We start from the raw sequence: 17200 nt of genomic DNA, 5'->3' as shown, positions 1-17200 counted from the left end.
AGCGCTTTTCTCAAGTGACTCAAAGCGCTTTACATAGTGACACCCAATATCTCAGTAACATTTAAACCAGTGTGGGTGGCACTGGGAGCAGGTGGGTAAAGTGTCTTGCCCAAGGACACAACGGCAGTAACTAGGATGGGACAAGCGGGAATCGAACCTGCAACCCTCAAGTTGCTGACACGGCCACTCTACCAACTGAGCTATATTGTTGAAAAAGGAATACTTTATTCGCACTTTTCTTTTAGGGAAGACGCTTGTTGACAACATTTTGTTGTCATTTGTGAAGAGTTTTGGTTGAATTACTAATAGTAAGATGTCAATATTTGTTTTTGCAAAGTCACTCACATCCCAAATTTACATCATATCTACATCCTTTATGGATATATACATATATACAGTGCAGACCAAAAGTTTGACACACCCTCTCATTCAATGTTTTCTTTATTTTCATGACTATTTACATTGTAGATTGTCATTGAAGGCATCACAACTATAAATAAATGAACTCATGTGGAGTTATGTACTTAACAAAAACAGGTGAAATAACTGAACACGTCTTATATTCTACTTTCTTCAAAATAGCCACCCCTTTTGCTCCGATTTACTTTTTCGCACACTCTTGGCATTCTCTCGATGAGCTTCAAGAGGTAGTCACCTGAAATGGTTTTCACCTCACAGGAGGGCTTGAAACTCATCGAGAGGATGCCAAAAGTTTGCATATATATATATATATATATATATATATATATATATATATATATATATATATATATATATATATATACATATATATATATATATATATATATATATATATATATATATATATATATATATATATATACGTACAAAAGTTTAGACACAACTTCTCATTCAATGTGTTTTCTTTATTTTCTTGACTATTTACATTGTAGATTGTCCCTGAAGGCAACAAAACTATTAATGGACATAAGTTATCCACTCGACAAATAAATGTGAAATAACTGAACGCATGTTTTATATTCTAGTTTCTTCAAAATAGCCACCCTTTGCTCTGATCACTGCTTTGCACACTCTTGGCATTCTCTGGATGAGCTTCAAGCACACCCGTGAAGTGAAAACCATTTCAAGTGACTACCTCTTGAAGCTCATGGAGAGAATGCCAAGAGTGTGCGAAAACGTAATCAACGCAAAGGGTGGCTATTTTGAAGAAACTAGAATATAAAACGTGTTTTCCGCTTTTTCACCTATTTTTGTGTTAATTACATAACTCCACATGTGTTCATTCATAGTTGTGATGCCTTCAGTGACAATCTACAATGTAAATAGTCATGAAAATAAATAAAAAAAACGCATTGAATGTGAAGGCGTGTCCAAAACTTTTGGCCTGTACTGTATATGTATGTATATATGTATGTGTGTGTGTGTTTATTTATTTATTGTCTTTTTTTGGGGAGGGGGGGACTAGCAGCCCTCTCCATCTGCATGAAAAGTGTCTGGCAATAAAAAAACAAAAACAATAATAATAATAATAAACAGCATAAGACATGCACCTGGGGATAGGTTGATTGGCAACACTAAATTGGCCCTAGTGTGTGAATGTGAGAGTGAATGTTGTCTGTCTATCTGTGTTGTCCCTGCGATGAGGTGGCGACTTGTCCAGGGTGTACACCGCCTTCCGCCCGATTGTAGCTGAGATAGGCACAGCGCCCCCTTCGACCCCAAAAGGGAATAAGCGGTATAAAATGGATGGATGGATGAGTAGCAAGCCTCAACATTAAATGTAACACAACATCTTGTGGGAGTTTTTGCACTGCATTCTTCTACAGTCTAATCACTTCCACACAATTCTAATTCAATTGTAACTTCAAATGCGAAAAAAAAAACAAAAAAACACAATAATCACTGGAAATGATAAAACGAGGCCATAATGAAGTTTTGTGTGTTGAGCACCGCCGGGCTCGATGCGCGCTCCCAAGCCGCCCTGCCTGCAGCTCAGCCCGGGTTGGCTTCCCGCAGCTCCTCGCTTAACTTTTGCGTAAGTTTTTTTTTTTTTCGTTACCTCGCAGTGGATTCACGCGTCGATCCCCGCAAGCCAACACGATTTAGAAGTAGTCTTACCTCTAACTTAATTACGTCCACGCGTCAAGGATGTCCAGGCGTAAAGTCCACAAGTTTTCCTCCGCGGTGTGTGCGCGCTCTGCCGCGTCAAAGCCAGCGTTAAGGCGGACGAGAGACGCGTTTGCGTGGAGGAATGCGCTCGAGTGGCGGCTCCGTGCACACAGAAAGCTTCTTTATTGTTGGTGCTGGAGTTGGCATGGGAGGAGCCCGGAGTCACCTTGCAGCTTTTGAGCCGCAGATTCCTGCAGCCAGCGCATGAAGTTGGCGTTTTTTGTTTTTTTTTATTTGCCGTGCAGCAACCTTTATTTACTGTGGGGCAAAACAGTATTTAGTCAGCCACCGATTGTGCAAGTTCTCCCACTTAAAATGGTGACAGAGGTCTGTGATTTTCATCACAGGCACACTTCAACTGTGAGAGACAGAATGTGGAAAAAAAATCCAGGAATTCACATTGTAGGAATTTTAAAGAATTTATTTGTAAATTATGATGGGAAAAAAGTACTTGGTCAACCATTCAAAGCTCTCACTGATGGAAGGAGGTTTTGGCTCAAAATCTCACGATACATGGCCCTATTCATTCTTTCCTTAACACGGATCAATCGTCCTGTCCCCTTAGCAGAAAAACAGCCCCAAAGCATGATGTTTCCACCCCCATGCTTCACAGTAGGTATGGTGTTCTTGGGATGCAACTCAGTATTCTTCTTCCTCCAAACACGACGAGTTGAGTTTATACCAAAATGGATACATGGATGATACAGCAGAGGATTGGGAGAATGTCATGTGGTCAGATGAAACCAAAATAGAACTTTTTGGTATAAACTCAACTCGTCGTGTTTGGAGGAAGAAGAATACTGAGTTGCATCCCAAGAACACCATACCTACTGTGAAGCATGGGGGTGGAAACATCATGCTTTGGGGCTGTTTTTGTTGCGATCCGTTACTCGGATCTTAACATATTGTTTACTGCGATGAGTTGGCGACTTGTCCAGGGTGTACCCTGCCTTCCGCCCGATTGTAGCTGAGATAGGCGCCAGCGCCCCCCGCGACCCCGAAAGGGAATAAGCGTTAGAAAATGGATGGATGTTCCATTGTCTCATTCTCCATCTGACCAGCTTACTTCCTGTTTATTCAGTCACCTTGATTTCACCTGCTCCTCGTTTTCTACACACACCTGGTTCTCCTTGATTACTCCCTATATAAGCCTTCCTCTTTTCTTTGTTCAGTCTGGGTTCATAATTTGCCTTTGAGCAACAGTATCGACTGACTTCACGTATGTATGTTCTCGCTAGCTTTTCACGCGAAGCCTTTGTTTTATTCCAGCTCTCACGCTGATGAATTGTTTTTCCTTTTTGTGTGCCTTCGTGCCAGTCTTAGTTTTTCTGTTTTCTATTCCTAGCCTGTATGCTAGTGCCCTTGGTTTATTTTGTCTGTTAGCTCCAGTATTTTTGTTCGTAGCCTGCTTTTGTTAAGTTTAATAAATCATTTAAACTTAGCATTGCTGTGTTCTTGTTGACGCATCCACGAAGGGACAAACCCGGCATTACTATGCCAATCAGTCATTACAGTTTTTCTGCTAAGGGGACAAGACGATTGATCCGTGTTTAGGAAAGAATGAATGGGGCCATGTATCGTGAGATTTTCAATGTTTATCAATCAATGTTTATTTATATAGCCCCAAATCACAAATGGCTCAAAGGACTGCACAAATCATTACGACTACAACATCCTCGGAAGAACCCACAAAAGGGCAAGGAAAACTCACACCCAGTGGGCAGGGAGAATTCACATCCAGTGGGACGCCAGTGACAATGCTGACTATGAGAAACCTTGGAGAGGACAGATGTGGGCAACCCCCCCCCTCTAGGGGACCGAAAGCAATGGATGTCGAGCGGGTCTAACATGATACTGTGAAAGTTCAATCCATAGTGGCTCCAACACAGCCTCGAGAGTTCAGTTCAAAGCGGATCCAAGACAGCAGCGAGCATCCCGTCCACAGGAGACCATCTCAAGCGGAGGCGGATCAGCAGCGTAGAGATGTCCCCAACCGATACAGGCCAGCGGTCCATCCTGGGTCCCGACGAGCGGTCCATCCTGGGTCTCGACTCTGGACAGCCAGACCGGACCCCCTCCACAAGGGAGGGGGGGACATAGGAGAAAGAAAAGAAGGAGCAGATCAACTGGTCTAAAAAGGAGGTCTATTTAAAGGCTAGAGTATACAGATGAGTTTTAAGGTGAGACTTAAATGCTTCTACTGAGGTGGCATCTCGAACTGTTACCGGGAGGGCATTCCAGAGTACTGGAGCCCGAACGGAAAACGCTCTATAGCCCGCAGCCTTTTTTTGGGCTCTAGGAATCACTAATAAGCCGGAGTCTTTTGAACGCAGATTTCTTGCCGGGACATATGGTACAATACAATCGGCAAGATAGGCTGGAGCTAGACCGTGTAGTATTTTATACGTAAGTAGTAAAACCTTAAAGTCACATCTTAAGGTTGAGCCAAAACCTCCTTCCATCAGTGAGAGCTTTGAATGATTGACCATATACTTATTTTCCACCATAATTTACAAATTATTTAAAATTCCTACAATGTGAATTCCTGGATTTTTTTTTCACATTCTGTCTCTCACAGTTGAAGTGTACCTATGATGAATATTACAGACCTCTGTCATCATTTTAAGTTGGAGAGCTTGCACAATCGGTGACTGACGAAATACTTTTTGGCCCCACTGCACCTTGCATTTCTTCCTCCTTGCTTGGTGTTGGCGACACGTGAAGTTGTGTGACCTGGATGTGTGCAGGTGTGCTTACGTCACAGCCACATCTGACGTCATGACAGCAGAGTGATAATGGACTTTTTTATATCGTGTTGTCAGTTCATTGCGAACAATGTAACGCATCACATATTTCCGCCTGTTTCATTACAGCACGGCCGAAAAGGAGTAGGAAGAAGCCGAGCTTATTGAATCCTACCCCTTTTCACACTATAGCGATTTTATCCCGTTTGCTTGTTCTCTGTAACAGAACAGTGAATAAATAATAAATAAATAACATACCATAGTCAGCGTACAAATATTTTTACCTCTTAAGGCCCAAGCTGTTTGTTTACATGTTTTTTTTTTCTATTTCTCTTTGCTATTTGGGCTTATTGGACCAGTGGTTCTCCCCCTTTTTTCAGTGATGTACCCCCTGTGAGCATTTTTTAAATTCAAGTACCCCCTAATCAGAGTAAAGCATTTTTGGTTGAAAAAAGAGATAAAGTAAAATACAGCACTATGTCATCAGTTTCTGATTCATTAAATTGTATAACAGTGCAAAATATTGCTCATTTGTAGTGGTCTTTCTTGAACTATTTGGAAAAAAAGATGTAAAAATAACAAAAAACTTGTTGAACAACAAACAAGTGATTCAATTATAAATAAAGATTTCTACACATAGAAGTAATCATCAACTTAAAGTTCCCTCTTTGGGGATTGTAATAGAGATCCAACTGGATTCATGAACTTAATTCTAAACATTTCTTCACAAAAAAAGAATATTTTAAACAAACATTTATGGAACATGTCTGCAAAAAAATCCAGCTGTCAACACTGAATATTGCATTGTTGCATTTCTTTTCACAATTTATGAACTTATATTCATATTTTGTTGAAGTATTATTCAGGATTTTTTTTAGAATATTTAAGAATATACATATTTTTTACAAATATTTTTAGAATATTTAAAAAATATATATTTTTTAAATCGCTACACATGAAGTACACAAACTTGTACTTCATGTGTAGTGACATGAACATTTTTATTTTTGCACCTTTTTTTCCAAATTCCATTATATGTTATACTTTTCTGACACCACCGGTTTGATTGATTGATTGATTGATTGATTGATTGATTGATTGATTGATTGATTGATTGATCGATTGATTGATGGATCGATTGATTGATTGAAACTTTTATTAGTAGATTGCACAGTACAGTACATATTCCGTACAATTGACCACTAAATGGTAACACCCCAATACGTTTTTCAACTTAAGTCAGGGTCCAAGTTAATCAATTCATGGTAAAAATATATACTATCTGCCTAATACAGTCATCACACAAGTTAATCATCAGAGTTAGCAACATAAGTGTCAATATGTCGGCATAAGACTTCATTTCAGTGCTGTACACAATTTTGGAAATAAGAGCTAAAAGGTGCTGTCCACGCATGTGGCCACTAAGGCCTTTAGAGGTTTGTTGGTATTATTTTCAGGGACCAGCTTTCCACTTGTGCCAGATAAAAATACATCAGAAATAAGTGCATGAAGAATAAAACTCACTATTACGCTAAATTAGTAGGAGCCCAGGGCTTGTTTCTTTGCAATGAGATGCGGATGGAAAGCAGCCTTTGGCTACAATCTTGTCAAATTTATATTTGATATGTTCATGAATGTGCGTTGTGTCATGCCACAAAGTTATAACAAATGGTAACTTACTATGAGGAGTTTTGTTGTACATCTATAAACAAGCTTATTGGTGTGTCTAGTGGGAAAGGCCAAAGTTAATTCGGAGAAAGTGCAGTCCTTTATTACAGGACTTTGATACTTTTTTTTAAATAAAGGGGACCATAGAAAATGGCATTATTGGCTTGATTTTAACAAAAAAAATCTTACGGTACATTAAACATATGTTTCTTATTGCGGCATTGTTCGGTTGGTACAGCGGCCGTGCCAGCAACTTTAGGGTTCCAGGTTCGATTCCCCGCTTCCGCCGTCCGAGTCACTGCCGTTGTGTCCTTGGGCAAGACACTTGACCCACCTGCTCCCAGTGCCACCCACACTGGTTTAGATGTAATTTAGGTATTGGGTTTTCACTATGTAAAAGCGCTTTGAGTCAATAGAGAAAAGCGCTATATAAATATAATTCACTTCACTTTACAATTTTGTCCTTAAATAAAATAGTGAACTTACAAGACTATTTTTTTTTAGTAGTAAGTAAGCAAACAAAGGCTCCTAACTTAGTCTGCTCGTCATGATCCATGACTTGGATCATGGCATATTCTGGTTTTGGTTCTGTTCGGTATCTCGTTTTGTTATTAAACGTCCTTAGTTCCCACTGGCACTTCCTGTTTTGTTTCTGTTGTCTTAGCAACGCATTTGTGTCACCTGTCTTGTTTTTCGACGCACACCTGCCTCCTGATTTCTGTCCCTATTTAAGACCGCTTTTGTTTGCCTTTCGTCCTCGGACTCTAATTTGCTTTTGATGCAACAGGTGACGTCGCTATCCCGCATTGTGGTAACTCTTTTGTATTCAATTAGCTTCCATGCTATCTTTTATGTTTATTGTCCTAGTTCACATGCTAGCATTCTTAGTTGTGTCTAGCTCCCATGCTAGTTCAGTTGTTTTGTTTGTTAGTGCCTTTGTGCTAGTGTTTTGGTTCTTAGTTTGTTTTATAGTATAAATAAATCATTTCCTTACCTTTATTCGATTAGCTTCCATGCTATCTTTTATGTTATTGTCCTAGCTCACATGCTAGCGTCCTTAGTTGTGTCTAGCTCCCATGCTAGTTCAGTTTGTTTTGTTTGTTAGTGCCTTTGTGCAAGTGTTTTGGTTCTTAGTTTGTTTTATAGTATAAATAAATCATTTCCTTACCTTCACACTGTGTTCCATCTCAGCTGCACCCACGAGAGAAAGCAAACATCACCACGATGCCACCCAAGCGTCACACTGCTGGCATATGCAGTAACATATCGTGTCATTTTCCATTCTATTATTTTGTCAACATTATTAAGGACAAGTGGTAGAAAATCTACTTGTTCATTTACTGTTAATATCTGCTTACTTTCTCTTTTAACATGTTCTATCTACACTTCTGTTGAAATGTAAAAATCACTTATTCTTCTGTTGTTTGATGCTTTACATTAGTTTTGGATGATACCACACATTTGGGTATCGATCCGATACCAAGTCGTGACAGGATCATACATCGGTCCTATTCAAAGTCTTAATGAGTTTATAAACATAATATAAATTTTTAAAAAAAACTAAAAAAGATTTTGTGATGCTAAAAAGTATTGATGTAATCATAGTAGTATCGACTAGATACACTCCTGTACTTGGTATCATTACATTAGATGTTATGTGCAGCTTAACAATTCTAGAATTCCACATGTCTGAAAAGGAGCAGGAAGAAGCCATTCTCAGTCATTTATTTGCCAGTCTACCGCTTTTTACCAGTTAAAGAAAAAGATAACAGCGTAATAATATTCAACTTTTTTACGCATATGACAATATTAATTGTTGAAAAATTATTTTTTAGCATGACCAATTCAATAAATTAACCCAACTTCATGTGTGTAGCACTTTTAAGGCGCAGGCATATTGCAACACAAAAGTGCTTCACATTAGTAAATAAGGGGCAAAAAAGCAAATATGCACACACATATAACATTATTAACAAAAACAAAACATGGCATGGTACTGACGATGGGGGGAAAATGCCTTTTGGAGATTATCTAAAAGTTAACGTCATCTAAAAAATAACATTAATATTTTACTATATCAAAATATATATATGTATGCATAAAACCGTAAGAATAATAGTAGGAATAAAAATTATACAAATGAAGAATTCAAGAGTTTAAAATGATCAGCAAAAGAAAGGCCTTATTAAGAAGGTGTGTTTTTTTTTTTTAAATAATGATAATGTCTGGAAACATTTCATATAGAAAATATTACAAACAAATACAGCAAGAAGTTGTTATTAATGACACCACTTCCCAAATTGGTCCACTTTGGCTGTAATCCCCATATACCAACGCACATAATGTTTAAAAAAAAAAAGTCAAATTTTTTAAGTCAGTGGTGCAACAGCTTGAGAAATGTAAAGAAAATGCCCATTTCGATCCATATTTGCTAACTTCAGTTATGTTTAAGGTCTAAATGCATTGATGCATCGATTTTATTTACTACATTTCTCAACAAGCTATTGCAAGGAATTTAGGCTTTTTGTCATCTAAGGTCTGTAATATAATTAAAAGGTTCAGAGAATCTGGGAAAATCACTGCACGTAACATTGAATGCCCGTGGTACTGCATCAAAAACTGACATCAGTGTGTAAAGGATATCACCACAAGGGCTCAGGAACACTTCACAAAACCACTGTCAGTAACTACAATTTGTCGCTACATCTGTAAGTGCAAGTTGAAACTCTACTATGCAAAGTGAAAGCTGTTTATCAACAACACCCAGAAATGCCGCCGGCCTCGCTGGGCCCGAGCTCATCCAAGACAGACTGATGCAAAGAGGAAAAGTGTTCTGTGGTCTGACAAGTCCACATTTCAAATTGTTTTTGGAAACTGTGGACGCCGTGTCCTCCGGAACAAAGAGGAAAAGAACCATCCCGACTGTTATAGGCACAACGTTCAAAAGCCAGTATCTGTGATGGTATGGGGTTGTATTAGTGCACAAGGCATGGGTAACTTACACATCTGTGAAGGCACCATTAATGCTGAAAGGTACATACAGGTTTTGGAACAACATATGTTTTCATCCAAACAACGTTATCATGGACGCCCCTGCTTATTTCAGCAAGACAACGCCGAGCCATGTGTTACAACAGCGTGGCTTCATAGTAAAAGAGTGCGGGTACCAAATGCATTGATGCACCCATTTTATTCGCTACATTTAGAGAGTATAATACAGAGAATAAAAATACACAAAATGCTGCATAAAAAACAGGCGCAAAGTTCAAAAGCCAGCGTCTGTGATGGTATGGGGGTGTATTAGTGCCCAAGGCATGGGTAACTTACACATCTGTGAATGCACCATTAATGCTGAAAGGTACATACAGGTTTTGGAGCAACATATGTTGTCATCCGAACAAAGTTATCATGGACGCCCCTGCTTATTTCAACAAGACAAAGCCGAGCCATGTGTTAAAACAGCGTGGCTTCATTGTAAAAGAGTGCGGGTACTAAATGCATTGATTTTATTCGCCACATTTAGCGAGTATAATACAGAGAATAAAAATACACAAAATGCTGCAGAAAAACCAGGCGCTAAGTTCAAAAGCCAGCATCTGTGATGGTATGGGGGTGTATTAGTGCCCAAGGCATGGGTAACTTACACATATGTGAATGCACCTTTAATGCTGAAAGGTACATACAGGTTTTGGAGCAACATATGGTTCCATCCAAGCAACGTTATCATGGACGCCCCTGCTTATTTCAGCAAGACAAAACCGAGCCACGTGTTACAACAGCGTGGCTTCATAGTAAAAGAGTGCGGGTACCAAATGCATTGATGCATCGATTTTATTCGCTACATTTAGAGAGTTTACCAGAGAGAATAAAAATACACAAAATCCTGGAGAAAAACCCCCCGAAACATTGCCTATTTTTTTTTTTTTACACACGTGCTCGTCTTTAAGCTGTAATGTGTGCTAACAGCAGTGGCAAAACTACCTGTCAGCAAATAGTGTCGGCACAACAACGTCCCCATGCACTCCCCAGTGCAGCTTCTGTTGAAAAGTGGAGAGGTAATTGGAAGCAGGCCTATAAGTTCTGCTGCAGGGGGGGGGGGGGGGTTCAAGGGGTTGACGTCACCCTCTCGCTGGAGGCGTAGCGACTCAGACTCAAAAAGAGCACTCCCTCCGCCCGCCCCGTCCTCGGGGCCACCTCGGGCACGTGTCACTTCCAGCGTCCTCAGGATGGAAACGTCCGATTTTTTTGCAGCTTTTGTTATACGACAAACACAATCGTGCACACGTCCATCTGCAACACGTTAGAGCGTAGATCAGGGGTCACCCGTGAGGACCAGATGAGTAGCCCGCTGGCCTGTTCTAAAAATAGCTCAAATAGCAGCACTTACCAGTGAGCTGCCTCTATTTTTTAAATGTTATTTATTTACTAGCTAGCTTGTCTCGCTTTGCTCGACATTTTTAATTCTAAGAGAGACAAAACTCAAATGGAATTTGAAAATCCAAGAAAATATTTTAAAGACTTGGTCTTCACTTGTTTAAATAAATTGTTTGGGTTTTTTTTACTTTGCTTCTTATAACTTTCAGAAAGACAATTTTAGAGCAAAAATACAACCTTAAAAAGGATTATAGGATTTTTAAACACATATACCTTTTTACCTTTTAAATTCCTTCCTCTTCTTTCCTGAGAATTTAAATCAATGTTCAAGTATTTTTTTTTTTATTGTAAAGAATAATAAATACATTTTAATTTAATTCTTCATTTTAGTTTCTGTTTTTCCGACGAAGAATATTTGTGAAATATTTCTTCAAACTTATGATCATTTAAATTCAAAAATATTATTCTGGCAAATCTAGAAAATCTGTAGAATCAAATTTAAATCTTATTTCAAATATTTCATCAAAATTCTAAAATTAATATTAATTGGCAAATGTCATGCCTGTGAAGCAGGTCTTATAGTAAAAGTTTTTGGGACATTCAGTTCTTGCGTTTGCACTTCCTTGTTTTCTTTTGTCACCATGGCTACTCATTTGTTCCCACCTTGTCACGCCCCTGCCCTCAGTCCTGCACCTGTTTCTCATTACCACAGCTACTATTTAAATCATTTACTTTCTGTCCATCGGTATGGGAACTTTGCATTTTGCCTTCATGCCTGCATTTTGCTTACTGCTTGCTGCACATCCTTCATGCCCTCGATCACCTGCCACGCACCTTGGTGTTCATGCCTCTTGTTTTTGTCACAGTAAGTGTTTTGTTTTAGTTGTTAATAGCCATGCCATCGTGCTGTTTTTATTCATAGTTCATTCATGCCATTGAGCAAGTGTTTTGGGTTCACGTTTATGGTTATAGCCTAGTATTATACCTCCTTGTGAGCGCCCTTTGTTTTATTATTTTTGTATTTAGTGTATTAATAAATAACCATGTACCTGAACTCACGCCTGGCTCGTCCCGTATCCTCTCTGCATCGAAGAAGCAAAATTAATCCACGTTAAAGTCCTGACAGGAAGAATTACTAATAATGTTCCATACATTTAATTTTTTTTTCCCCAAAAAGATTCGAATTAGCTAGATTTTCTCTTTGTTTTTTTCGGTTGAATTTTGAATTTTAAAGAGTGGAAATTGAAGATAAACTATGTTTCAAAATTAAATTTAAATTTTTTTCTTGTTTTCTCCTCTTTTAAACCGTTCAAATAAGTGTTTTTTATCATTTATTATCCACAAAAAACCTTTGGTAAAAGGTAAAAAAAAGTACGACGGAATGACAGACAGAAATACCCTTTTTTTTTTCTTACATATATAGATTTATTTATTAAAGGTAAATTGAGCAAATTGGCTATTTCTGGCAATTTATTTAAGTGTGTATCAAACTGGTAGCCCTTCGCATTAATCAGCACCCAAGAAGTAGCTCTTGGTTCCAAAAAGGTTGGTGACCCCTGGCATAGAGAGTGAAGGGGGGTGGGGGGTCCAGATGGAGCTTTGCCAGTCCAAAAGAAAAGTCTGAGCACTTATCACACTCGCCTGCGATAAACCAAACCTCAGCACCAGCCCTGAGGTTACTCCTCACGCCGAGCGCGACCTATTTATCCAGACTGTGCTGCGTGGCGGACCAGGACCGGAGGTTCTGCAACTAACTGGGGACCACATGTCGTGTTTTTGTATACAGGCGCACGCTTCTGCCTCGCATATTTATGGCCAGCTGCGGAGCAAATGCGGAGTTTTCCAGGACAAATATTTAGCAAAGCTCTCAGGACGACGTACTGTACACAACTACAGCCACAAACATCACACTGTATCAACACTTTGCTGGGGCGGCATAGCTCGGTTGGTAGAGTGGCCGTGCCAGCAACATGAGGGTTCCAGGTTCGATTCCCGCTCCCACTATTCTAGTCACTGCCATTGTGTCCTTGGGCAAGACACTTTACCCACCTGCTCCCAGTGCCACCCACACTGGTTTAAATGTAACTTAGATATTGGGATTCACTATGTAAAGCGCTTTGAGTCACTAGAGAAAAGTGCTATATAAATATAATTCACTTCACTTCACATGTGGAACGGTACGGTGGGAGAAGGAGACGGCCGAGTGGCGGGGCTCTCCTTTCGGTTGAGAAGCTGTCATCCGGTAGGAGCTCAGAGTAAAGCCGCTGCTCCTCCACATGGTTGGTTGGGATGGTTCTTTTCTTCTTTGTTCCGGAGGAGAAGACGTCCACAGTTTCCAAAAACAATTTGAAATGTGGACTCGTTCGACCACAGAACACTTTTCCACTTTGTATCAGTCCACTTTAGATGAGCAGTATTTCTGGGTGTTGTTGATAAACGGCTTTCACTTTGCATAGTAGAGTTTTAACTTGCACTCACAGATGTAGCGACAAATTGTGGTTACTGACAGTGGTTCTGTGAAGTGTTCCTGAGCCCATGTGGTGATATCCTTTACACACTGATGTCAGTTTTCAATGCAGTACCGCCTGAGGGATTCAAGGTCACGGGCATTCAATGTTACGTGCAGTAATTTTTCCAGATTCTCTGATTCTTTCGATGATATTACAGACCTTAGATGACAAATTTCATGCATTAGCTTGTTGAGAAATGTAGCGAATAAAATCGATGCATCAACACATTCGGAACTTAAACATAACTGAAGTTAGCAAAGATGGATCGAAAAGGGCATTTTCTTTACATTTCTCAAGCTGTTGCACCAATGACGTGAACATTTGACTTGTTTTTTTACACATTATGTGCGTTGGTATATGGGGATTACCAACGTGGACCATGGTGGTTCGGGCATCTGGTCAGGATGCCTCCCGAACGCGGTGTTTCGGGCACGTCCGACCGGTAGGATGCCACGGGGAAGACCCAGGACATGTTTGGAAGACTATGTCTCCCGGCCGGCCTGGGAACGTCTCGGGATCTCCCGGGAGGAGCTGGACGAAGTTGCTGGGCAGAGGGAAGTCTCGGGCTTCCCTGCTTAGGCTGCTGCCCCCGTGACCTAACTTTGGGATAAGCGGAGGAAGATGATGGATGGATGGATAGATGGATGGATGGATGGATATAGACTATGTTTTAGTACCATGATACTATGCTTTTAGCACTATGACAGGGGCATTGATTTAGTTCTAAGACATAGATGATGCGTGTGGCACTATGTTCTCAGCAAGGTTTTTAATACCATGACACAGGCATTGTTTTAGTACCATGACATGAGTAATACTTTGGTTCTAAGACATAGGTGATGTGTTAAGCACTATGTCCTAGGCGATGATTTTAGTACAATGACATAAGCAAAGTTTTTCATAATATGACATAGGCATTGTTTTTAGTACTATGAGATAAGCAATGTGTTGTAGTATTTTGACATAGGCAATGTTACCATGACATAGGGAATACTTGAGTATCATGACATGGGCATTGATTTAGTTCTAAGACATAGGTGATGTGTTTGGCACTATGTTCTCAGCAAAGTTTTTAGTACCATGACACAGGCATTGTTTTAATACCATGACATGAGCAATGCTTTAGTTCTAAGACATAGGTGATGTGTTAAGCACTATGTCCTAGGCCAGGGGTCACCAACGCGGTGCCCGCGGGCACCAGGTAGCCCGTAAGGACCAGATGAGGAGCCTGCTGACCTGTTCTAAAAATTGCTCAAATAGCAGCACTTACCAGTGAGCTGCCTCTATTTTTAAAATTGTATTTATTCATTAGCAAGCTGGTCTGCTTCGCTCGACATTTTCAATTCTAAGAGAGACAAAACTCAAAGAGAATTTGAAAATCCAAGAAAATATATTAAAGACTTGGTCTTCACTTGTTTAAATAAATTCATTTATTTTTTTACTTTGTTACTTATAACATTCAGAAAGACAATTTTAGAGAAAAAAATACAACCTTAAAAATAATTCTAGGATTTTTAAACACATATACCTTTTTACCTTTTAAATTCCTTCCTCTTCTTTCCTGACAATTTAAATCAATGTTTAAGTATTTTTTTATTTATTGTAAAGAATAATAAATACATTTTAATTTCATTCTTCATTTTAGCTTCTGTTTTTTCGACAAAGAATATTTGTGAAATATGTCTTCAAACTTATTATGATTAAAATTTTAAAAATTATGCTGGCAAATCTAGAAAATCTGTAGAATCAAATTTAAATCATATTTCAAAGTCTTTTGAATTTCTTTTAAAATTTTTATTCTGGAAAATCTAGAAGAAATAATGATTTGTCTTTGTTAGAAATATAGCTTGGTCCAATTTGTTATATATTCTAACAAAGTGCAGATTGGATTTTAACCTATTGAAAATATGTAATCAAAATTCTAAACTTAATCTTAATCAGGAAAAATTACTAATGATGTTCCATAAATTGTTTTTTTTAATTTTTTCAAAAAGATTCGAATTAGCTAGTTTTTCTCTTCATTTTTTTAGGTTGAACTTTGAATTTTAAAGAGTCAAAATTAAAGGTAAACTATGTTTCAAGATGTAATATTTTTTATTTTTTTGAGCGTTTTCTCCTCTTTTAAACCGTTCAATTAAGTGTTTTTTTCATCATTTATTCCCTACAAAAACCTTCCCTAAAAGGAAAAAAAAAGTATGACGGAATGACAGACAGAAATACCCATTTTTTTATATATATATATATGGACTTATTTATTAAAGGTAAATTGAGCAAATTGGCTATTTCTGGCAATTTATTTAAGTGTGTATCAAACTGGTAGCTCTTCGCATTAATCAGTACCCAAGAAGTAGCTCTTGGTTTCAAAAAGGTTGGTGACCCCTGTCCTAGGCAATGTCTTTAGTACTAGGACATAGGTACTGGTTTAGTACTATGTTTTTTGACATAGGCTAAGTTTTTAGCCCTATGACATAGGTAATGTTTTAGTAATTTGACATAGGTAATGTGTTTAGTACTATGACTTAGGCAATGTTTTTACGACAATGTTTTCAGTATTGTGACATTTTGCGCAAGTCTTTGTTTTGTCAGATTTTGGTTGACTTTGTTTATTATTCTTCGGTCAATGGTCAACAAAGCAAACAAACAGTTGTACATTCATAGATTGAAAATAAAAAGTTGGACATTCATAGATTGAAAATGAAAAATGTTACAGACCGAAAGGATTTAGGCTGAAGTTAAAAGCTTATTGCTCCTAACCCTATAATCAATTTCAAGTACAAAATAAACTTCCGAAAATTATAAAATGTCCTTTGCACAACTTAGTATAAATACGCATTATAAACAACATGAACGTAGTTCAATTTTATACACAGTACAGGCATGTGAAATATCCCTGAGTACATATAGACCTTTGCACTAATTATATATACAATATATACAAACAATTGTACTTCCATTATTATTTATAGATCATGTTTAATTTTTAATTAACATTAATCATAGTATTAACTACAATGTTAATTCAAGAGTGATATATTTTTTCAAGACATTGGTCTTAAAGTGTTTTTTAAATGTGTGAATGGAACTGGAACATTTTAAGGAATCATCCAAGCTGTTCCACAGTTGAACTCCTCTAACAGAAACACATCTACTTTTTAAGCTTGTTCTTATTTTTGCTTTCTGAAAAAAAGCTGAACCTCTGAGGTCATAGGGATTCTCTCTGGGTTTAAATCTCATTTGTAAACACCCGGGCAGCATGTGGTTATGAGCTTTGAAAGCCACAATAGTAGTATTGAGGTCAACAAGATCGTGCAGTTTTAATGTTTTTAATTTGATGAACAGAGCATTGGTATGGTCATGATAATTTGCATAAGTTACAATTCTAATCGCTTTCTTTTGAAGTAAAAATATAGGGTTGATGTTTGATTTGTAATTGTTTCCCCAGATTTCAACACAATAGTTAAGATATGGGAGTATGAAAGAATTATATAACATGATAAAAATAGTGAGATCTTCACCAACTCAACCGGTTCCATCTTCACTTAATAATATCGCATATTTCCACTCCATTTGCTCTTTCTTCGACCTCATTTGCCAGCCATTAGTTATTATCCATGCCTGTCTGTAGTGCCAGCAAGAAGAGGAACCTCTTTCAAGCGTTTAGTGTCGAGCTAAGCCCCATTCCGACGCTGTTTGCCAACAACTACCCGTTTGGTTGCCAAAAGAGCCCAAGAGTGCGGCCAAAGGTGGGCTCAC

The 17200-nt window shown here is 38.4% G+C and overlaps 2 protein-coding genes across 3 annotated transcripts in view; one reads left to right on the top strand and one right to left on the bottom strand.

Annotated features, from left to right (window-relative positions):
* vasnb (vasorin b) overlaps nt 1-2277 on the bottom strand; it is a 50221-nt gene extending 47944 nt beyond the window's left edge. Inside the window, exon 1 of the mRNA XM_061884837.1 lies at nt 2101-2277. The gene's annotated coding sequence lies outside the window, so the exon portion shown is untranslated. The remainder of the gene's footprint in view (nt 1-2100) is intronic.
* coro7 (coronin 7) overlaps nt 1-17200 on the top strand; it is a 350254-nt gene that overhangs the window by 217990 nt on the left and 115064 nt on the right. The window lies entirely within an intron of this gene.

The sequence above is a fragment of the Nerophis ophidion genome, linkage group LG23, assembly GCF_033978795.1.
Source record: "Nerophis ophidion isolate RoL-2023_Sa linkage group LG23, RoL_Noph_v1.0, whole genome shotgun sequence".
Taxonomy (NCBI): Eukaryota; Metazoa; Chordata; class Actinopteri; order Syngnathiformes; family Syngnathidae; genus Nerophis; species Nerophis ophidion.
Note: the sequence above shows the minus strand (reverse complement) of the source record. Positions and strands in the feature narration are given on the sequence as shown.